This window comes from Limanda limanda, unplaced genomic scaffold (assembly GCF_963576545.1).
Source record: "Limanda limanda unplaced genomic scaffold, fLimLim1.1 SCAFFOLD_25, whole genome shotgun sequence".
NCBI classification, from domain to species: domain Eukaryota; kingdom Metazoa; phylum Chordata; class Actinopteri; order Pleuronectiformes; family Pleuronectidae; genus Limanda; species Limanda limanda.
The window spans coordinates 166,517-175,280 of NW_026870532.1; positions in this window are offsets into that span (position 1 = coordinate 166,517).

Here is an 8,764-nt window from a genome sequence, read left to right on the forward strand (position 1 = left end):
CATCCCTAACCCTAACCCTAACCCTTCCGAAAGTCGGAGAAGCTCAAGGATGGTACCGATCGATGCGCGCAACCCCATTTAGTGGGGGTAGAGCCTACTTGCAAGTCTCTCAAACCTTCACAAAAAAAGTTATTCAAGAATATCTCCTCAGATTTGGGGGAATTTCGTCGGTCGACCTCTTCCGAAGGTCGTACAAGCTCGGGGATGGTACCAATCGATCCGCAGGACCCAAATTAGTCCAGATGCAACCACTTTCCAAGTCTCTCCGACCTTCACAAAAAAAGTTATTCAAGAATATCTCTTTCTCCTATGTGCTTTCATCCCTAACCCTAACCCTAACCCTTCCGAAAGTCGGAGAAGCTCAAGGATGGTACCGATCGATGCGCGCTACCCCATTTAGTGGGGGTAGAGCCTACTTGCAAGTCTCTCCGACCTTCACAAAAAAAGTTATTCAAGAATATCTCTTTCTCCTATGTGCTTTCATCCCTAACCCTAACCCTAACCCTTCCGAAAGTCGGAGAAGCTCAAGGATGGTACCGATCGATGCGCGCTACCCCATTTAGTGGGGGTAGAGCCTACTTGCAAGTCTCTCCGACCTTCACAAAAAAAGTTATTCAAGAATATCTCTTTCTCCTATGTGCTTTCATCCCTAACCCTAACCCTAACCCTTCCGAAAGTCGGAGAAGCTCAAGGATGGTACCGATCGATGCGCGCTACCCCATTTAGTGGGGGTAGAGCCTACTTGCAAGTCTCTCCGACCTTCACAAAAAAAGTTATTCAAGAATATCTCCTCAGATTTGGGGGAATTTCGTCGGTCGACCTCTTCCGAAGGTCGTACAAGCTCGGGGATGGTACCAATCGATCCGCAGGACCCAAATTAGTCCAGATGCAACCACTTTCCAAGTCTCTCCGACCTTCACAAAAAAAGTTATTCAAGAATATCTCTTTCTCCTATGTGCTTTCATCCCTAACCCTAACCCTTCCGAAAGTCGGAGAAGCTCAAGGATGGTACCGATCGATGCGCGCTACCCCATTTAGTGGGGGTAGAGCCTACTTGCAAGTCTCTCCGACCTTCACAAAAAAAGTTATTCAAGAATATCTCTTTCTCCTATGTGCTTTCATCCCTAACCCTAACCCTAACCCTTCCGAAAGTCGGAGAAGCTCAAGGATGGTACTGATCGATGCGCGCAACCCCATTTAGTGGGGGTAGAGCCTACTTGCAAGTCTCTCCGACCTTCACAAAAAAAGTTATTCAAGAATATCTCCTCAGATTTGGGGGAATTTCGTCGGTCGACCTCTTCCGAAGGTCGTACAAGCTCGGGGATGGTACCAATCGATCCGCAGAACCCAAATTAGTCCAGATGCAACCACTTTCCAAGTCTCTCCGACCTTCACAAAAAAAGTTATTCAAGAATATCTCTTTCTCCTATGTGCTTTCATCCCTAACCCTAACCCTAACCCTTCCGAAAGTCGGAGAAGCTCAAGGATGGTACCGATCGATGCGCGCTACCCCATTTAGTGGGGGTAGAGCCTACTTGCAAGTCTCTCCGACCTTCACAAAAAAAGTTATTCAAGAATATCTCTTTCTCCTATGTGCTTTCATCCCTAACCCTAACCCTTCCGAAAGTCGGAGAAGCTCAAGGATGGTACCGATCGATGCGCGCTACCCCATTTAGTGGGGGTAGAGCCTACTTGCAAGTCTCTCAGACCTTCACAAAAAAAGTTATTCAAGAATATCTCCTCAGATTTGGGGGAATTTCGTCGGTCGACCTCTTCCGAAGGTCGTACAAGCTCGGGGATGGTACCAATCGATCCGCAGGACCCAAATTAGTCCAGATGCAACCACTTTCCAAGTCTCTCCGACCTTCACAAAAAAAGTTATTCAAGAATATCTCTTTCTCCTATGTGCTTTCATCCCTAACCCTAACCCTAACCCTTCCGAAAGTCGGAGAAGCTCAAGGATGGTACCGATCGATGCGCGCTACCCCATTTAGTGGGGGCAGAGCCTACTTGCAAGTCTCTCCGACCTTCACAAAAAAAGTTATTCAAGAATATCTCTTTCTCCTATGTGCTTTCATCCCTAACCCTAACCCTAACCCTTCCGAAAGTCGGAGAAGCTCAAGGATGGTACCGATCGATGCGCGCTACCCCATTTAGTGGGGGTAGAGCCTACTTGCAAGTCTCTCCGACCTTCACAAAAAAAGTTATTCAAGAATATCTCTTTCTCCTATGTGCTTTCATCCCTAACCCTAACCCTAACCCTTCCGAAAGTCGGAGAAGCTCAAGGATGGTACCGATCGATGCGCGCAACCCCATTTAGTGGGGGTAGAGCCTACTTGCAAGTCTCTCCGACCTTCACAAAAAAAGTTATTCAAGAATATCTCCTCAGATTTGGGGGAATTTCGTCGGTCGACCTCTTCCGAAGGTCGTACAAGCTCGGGGATGGTACCAATCGATCCGCAGGACCCAAATTAGTCCAGATGCAACCACTTTCCAAGTCTCTCCGACCTTCACAAAAAAAGTTATTCAAGAATATCTCTTTCTCCTATGTGCTTTCATCCCTAACCCTAACCCTAACCCTTCCGAAAGTCGGAGAAGCTCAAGGATGGTACCGATCGATGCGCGCTACCCCATTTAGTGGGGGTAGAGCCTACTTGCAAGTCTCTCCGACCTTCACAAAAAAAGTTATTCAAGAATATCTCTTTCTCCTATGTGCTTTCATCCCTAACCCTAACCCTAACCCTTCCGAAAGTCGGAGAAGCTCAAGGATGGTACCGATCGATGCGCGCTACCCCATTTAGTGGGGGTAGAGCCTACTTGCAAGTCTCTCCGACCTTCACAAAAAAAGTTATTCAAGAATATCTCCTCAGATTTGGGGGAATTTCGTCGGTCGACCTCTTCCGAAGGTCGTACAAGCTCGGGGATGGTACCAATCGATCCGCAGGACCCAAATTAGTCCAGATGCAACCACTTTCCAAGTCTCTCCGACCTTCACAAAAAAAGTTATTCAAGAATATCTCTTTCTCCTATGTGCTTTCATCCCTAACCCTAACCCTAACCCTTCCGAAAGTCGGAGAAGCTCAAGGATGGTACCGATCGATGCGCGCTACCCCATTTAGTGGGGGTAGAGCCTACTTGCAAGTCTCTCCGACCTTCACAAAAAAAGTTATTCAAGAATATCTCTTTCTCCTATGTGCTTTCATCCCTAACCCTAACCCTAACCCTTCCGAAAGTCGGAGAAGCTCAAGGATGGTACCGATCGATGCGCGCAACCCCATTTAGTGGGGGTAGAGCCTACTTGCAAGTCTCTCCGACCTTCACAAAAAAAGTTATTCAAGAATATCTCCTCAGATTTGGGGGAATTTCGTCGGTCGACCTCTTCCGAAGGTCGTACAAGCTCGGGGATGGTACCAATCGATCCGCAGGACCCAAATTAGTCCAGATGCAACCACTTTCCAAGTCTCTCCGACCTTCACAAAAAAAGTTATTCAAGAATATCTCTTTCTCCTATGTGCTTTCATCCCTAACCCTAACCCTAACCCTTCCGAAAGTCGGAGAAGCTCAAGGATGGTACCGATCGATGCGCGCTACCCCATTTAGTGGGGGTAGAGCCTACTTGCAAGTCTCTCCGACCTTCACAAAAAAAGTTATTCAAGAATATCTCTTTCTCCTATGTGCTTTCATCCCTAACCCTAACCCTAACCCTTCCGAAAGTCGGAGAAGCTCAAGGATGGTACCGATCGATGCGCGCTACCCCATTTAGTGGGGGTAGAGCCTACTTGCAAGTCTCTCCGACCTTCACAAAAAAAGTTATTCAAGAATATCTCCTCAGATTTGGGGGAATTTCGTCGGTCGACCTCTTCCGAAGGTCGTACAAGCTCGGGGATGGTACCAATCGATCCGCAGGACCCAAATTAGTCCAGATGCAACCACTTTCCAAGTCTCTCCGACCTTCACAAAAAAAGTTATTCAAGAATATCTCTTTCTCCTATGTGCTTTCATCCCTAACCCTAACCCTAACCCTTCCGAAAGTCGGAGAAGCTCAAGGATGGTACCGATCGATGCGCGCTACCCCATTTAGTGGGGGTAGAGCCTACTTGCAAGTCTCTCCGACCTTCACAAAAAAAGTTATTCAAGAATATCTCCTCAGATTTGGGGGAATTTCGTCGGTCGACCTCTTCCGAAGGTCGTACAAGCTCGGGGATGGTACCAATCGATCCGCAGGACCCAAATTAGTCCAGATGCAACCACTTTCCAAGTCTCTCCGACCTTCACAAAAAAAGTTATTCAAGAATATCTCTTTCTCCTATGTGCTTTCATCCCTAACCCTAACCCTAACCCTTCCGAAAGTCGGAGAAGCTCAAGGATGGTACCGATCGATGCGCGCTACCCCATTTAGTGGGGGTAGAGCCTACTTGCAAGTCTCTCCGACCTTCACAAAAAAAGTTATTCAAGAATATCTCTTTCTCCTATGTGCTTTCATCCCTAACCCTAACCCTAACCCTTCCGAAAGTCGGAGAAGCTCAAAGATGGTACCGATCGATGCGCGCTACCCCATTTAGTGGGGGTAGAGCCTACTTGCAAGTCTCTCCGACCTTCACAAAAAAAGTTATTCAAGAATATCTCTTTCTCCTATGTGCTTTCATCCCTAACCCTAACCCTAACCCTTCCGAAAGTCGGAGAAGCTCAAGGATGGTACTGATCGATGCGCGCTACCCCATTTAGTGGGGGTAGAGCCTACTTGCAAGTCTCTCCGACCTTCACAAAAAAAGTTATTCAAGAATATCTCTTTCTCCTATGTGCTTTCATCCCTAACCCTAACCCTAACCCTTCCGAAAGTCGGAGAAGCTCAAGGATGGTACTGATCGATGCGTGCAACCCCATTTAGTGGGGGTAGAGCCTACTTGCAAGTCTCTCCGACCTTCACAAAAAAAGTTATTCAAGAATATCTCCTCAGATTTTGGGGGAATTTCGTCGGTCGACCTCTTCCGAAGGTCGTACAAGCTCGGGGATGGTACCAATCGATCTGCAGGACCCAAATTAGTCCAGATGCAACCACTTTCCAAGTCTCTCCGACCTTCACAAAAAAAGTTATTCAAGAATATCTCTTTCTCCTATGTGCTTTCATCCCTAACCCTAACCCTAACCCTTCCGAAAGTCGGAGAAGCTCAAGGATGGTACCGATCGATGCGCGCTACCCCATTTAGTGGGGGTAGAGCCTACTTGCAAGTCTCTCCGACCTTCACAAAAAAAGTTATTCAAGAATATCTCTTTCTCCTATGTGCTTTCATCCCTAACCCTAACCCTAACCCTTCCGAAAGTCGGAGAAGCTCAAGGATGGTACCGATCGATGCGCGCAACCCCATTTAGTGGGGGTAGAGCCTACTTGCAAGTCTCTCAAACCTTCACAAAAAAAGTTATTCAAGAATATCTCCTCAGATTTGGGGGAATTTCGTCGGTCGACCTCTTCCGAAGGTCGTACAAGCTCGGGGATGGTACCAATCGATCCGCAGGACCCAAATTAGTCCAGATGCAACCACTTTCCAAGTCTCTCCGACCTTCACAAAAAAAGTTATTCAAGAATATCTCTTTCTCCTATGTGCTTTCATCCCTAACCCTAACCCTAACCCTTCCGAAAGTCGGAGAAGCTCAAGGATGGTACCGATCGATGCGCGCTACCCCATTTAGTGGGGGTAGAGCCTACTTGCAAGTCTCTCCGACCTTCACAAAAAAAGTTATTCAAGAATATCTCTTTCTCCTATGTGCTTTCATCCCTAACCCTAACCCTAACCCTTCCGAAAGTCGGAGAAGCTCAAGGATGGTACCGATCGATGCGCGCTACCCCATTTAGTGGGGGTAGAGCCTACTTGCAAGTCTCTCCGACCTTCACAAAAAAAGTTATTCAAGAATATCTCTTTCTCCTATGTGCTTTCATCCCTAACCCTAACCCTAACCCTTCCGAAAGTCGGAGAAGCTCAAGGATGGTACCGATCGATGCGCGCTACCCCATTTAGTGGGGGTAGAGCCTACTTGCAAGTCTCTCCGACCTTCACAAAAAAAGTTATTCAAGAATATCTCCTCAGATTTGGGGGAATTTCGTCGGTCGACCTCTTCCGAAGGTCGTACAAGCTCGGGGATGGTACCAATCGATCCGCAGGACCCAAATTAGTCCAGATGCAACCACTTTCCAAGTCTCTCCGACCTTCACAAAAAAAGTTATTCAAGAATATCTCTTTCTCCTATGTGCTTTCATCCCTAACCCTAACCCTTCCGAAAGTCGGAGAAGCTCAAGGATGGTACCGATCGATGCGCGCTACCCCATTTAGTGGGGGTAGAGCCTACTTGCAAGTCTCTCCGACCTTCACAAAAAAAGTTATTCAAGAATATCTCTTTCTCCTATGTGCTTTCATCCCTAACCCTAACCCTAACCCTTCCGAAAGTCGGAGAAGCTCAAGGATGGTACTGATCGATGCGCGCAACCCCATTTAGTGGGGGTAGAGCCTACTTGCAAGTCTCTCCGACCTTCACAAAAAAAGTTATTCAAGAATATCTCCTCAGATTTGGGGGAATTTCGTCGGTCGACCTCTTCCGAAGGTCGTACAAGCTCGGGGATGGTACCAATCGATCCGCAGGACCCAAATTAGTCCAGATGCAACCACTTTCCAAGTCTCTCCGACCTTCACAAAAAAAGTTATTCAAGAATATCTCTTTCTCCTATGTGCTTTCATCCCTAACCCTAACCCTAACCCTTCCGAAAGTCGGAGAAGCTCAAGGATGGTACCGATCGATGCGCGCTACCCCATTTAGTGGGGGTAGAGCCTACTTGCAAGTCTCTCCGACCTTCACAAAAAAAGTTATTCAAGAATATCTCTTTCTCCTATGTGCTTTCATCCCTAACCCTAACCCTTCCGAAAGTCGGAGAAGCTCAAGGATGGTACCGATCGATGCGCGCTACCCCATTTAGTGGGGGTAGAGCCTACTTGCAAGTCTCTCAGACCTTCACAAAAAAAGTTATTCAAGAATATCTCCTCAGATTTGGGGGAATTTCGTCGGTCGACCTCTTCCGAAGGTCGTACAAGCTCGGGGATGGTACCAATCGATCCGCAGGACCCAAATTAGTCCAGATGCAACCACTTTCCAAGTCTCTCCGACCTTCACAAAAAAAGTTATTCAAGAATATCTCTTTCTCCTATGTGCTTTCATCCCTAACCCTAACCCTAACCCTTCCGAAAGTCGGAGAAGCTCAAGGATGGTACCGATCGATGCGCGCTACCCCATTTAGTGGGGGCAGAGCCTACTTGCAAGTCTCTCCGACCTTCACAAAAAAAGTTATTCAAGAATATCTCTTTCTCCTATGTGCTTTCATCCCTAACCCTAACCCTAACCCTTCCGAAAGTCGGAGAAGCTCAAGGATGGTACCGATCGATGCGCGCTACCCCATTTAGTGGGGGTAGAGCCTACTTGCAAGTCTCTCCGACCTTCACAAAAAAAGTTATTCAAGAATATCTCTTTCTCCTATGTGCTTTCATCCCTAACCCTAACCCTAACCCTTCCGAAAGTCGGAGAAGCTCAAGGATGGTACCGATCGATGCGCGCAACCCCATTTAGTGGGGGTAGAGCCTACTTGCAAGTCTCTCCGACCTTCACAAAAAAAGTTATTCAAGAATATCTCCTCAGATTTGGGGGAATTTCGTCGGTCGACCTCTTCCGAAGGTCGTACAAGCTCGGGGATGGTACCAATCGATCCGCAGGACCCAAATTAGTCCAGATGCAACCACTTTCCAAGTCTCTCCGACCTTCACAAAAAAAGTTATTCAAGAATATCTCTTTCTCCTATGTGCTTTCATCCCTAACCCTAACCCTAACCCTTCCGAAAGTCGGAGAAGCTCAAGGATGGTACCGATCGATGCGCGCTACCCCATTTAGTGGGGGTAGAGCCTACTTGCAAGTCTCTCCGACCTTCACAAAAAAAGTTATTCAAGAATATCTCTTTCTCCTATGTGCTTTCATCCCTAACCCTAACCCTAACCCTTCCGAAAGTCGGAGAAGCTCAAGGATGGTACCGATCGATGCGCGCTACCCCATTTAGTGGGGGTAGAGCCTACTTGCAAGTCTCTCCGACCTTCACAAAAAAAGTTATTCAAGAATATCTCCTCAGATTTGGGGGAATTTCGTCGGTCGACCTCTTCCGAAGGTCGTACAAGCTCGGGGATGGTACCAATCGATCCGCAGGACCCAAATTAGTCCAGATGCAACCACTTTCCAAGTCTCTCCGACCTTCACAAAAAAAGTTATTCAAGAATATCTCTTTCTCCTATGTGCTTTCATCCCTAACCCTAACCCTTCCGAAAGTCGGAGAAGCTCAAGGATGGTACCGATCGATGCGCGCTACCCCATTTAGTGGGGGTAGAGCCTACTTGCAAGTCTCTCCGACCTTCACAAAAAAAGTTATTCAAGAATATCTCCTCAGATTTGGGGGAATTTCGTCGGTCGACCTCTTCCGAAGGTCGTACAAGCTCGGGGATGGTACCAATCGATCCGCAGGACCCAAATTAGTCCAGATGCAACCACTTTCCAAGTCTCTCCGACCTTCACAAAAAAAGTTATTCAAGAATATCTCTTTCTCCTATGTGCTTTCATCCCTAACCCTAACCCTAACCCTTCCGAAAGTCGGAGAAGCTCAAGGATGGTACCGATCGATGCGCGCTACCCCATTTAGTGGGGGTAGAGCCTACTTGCAAGTCTCTCCGACCTTCACAAAAAA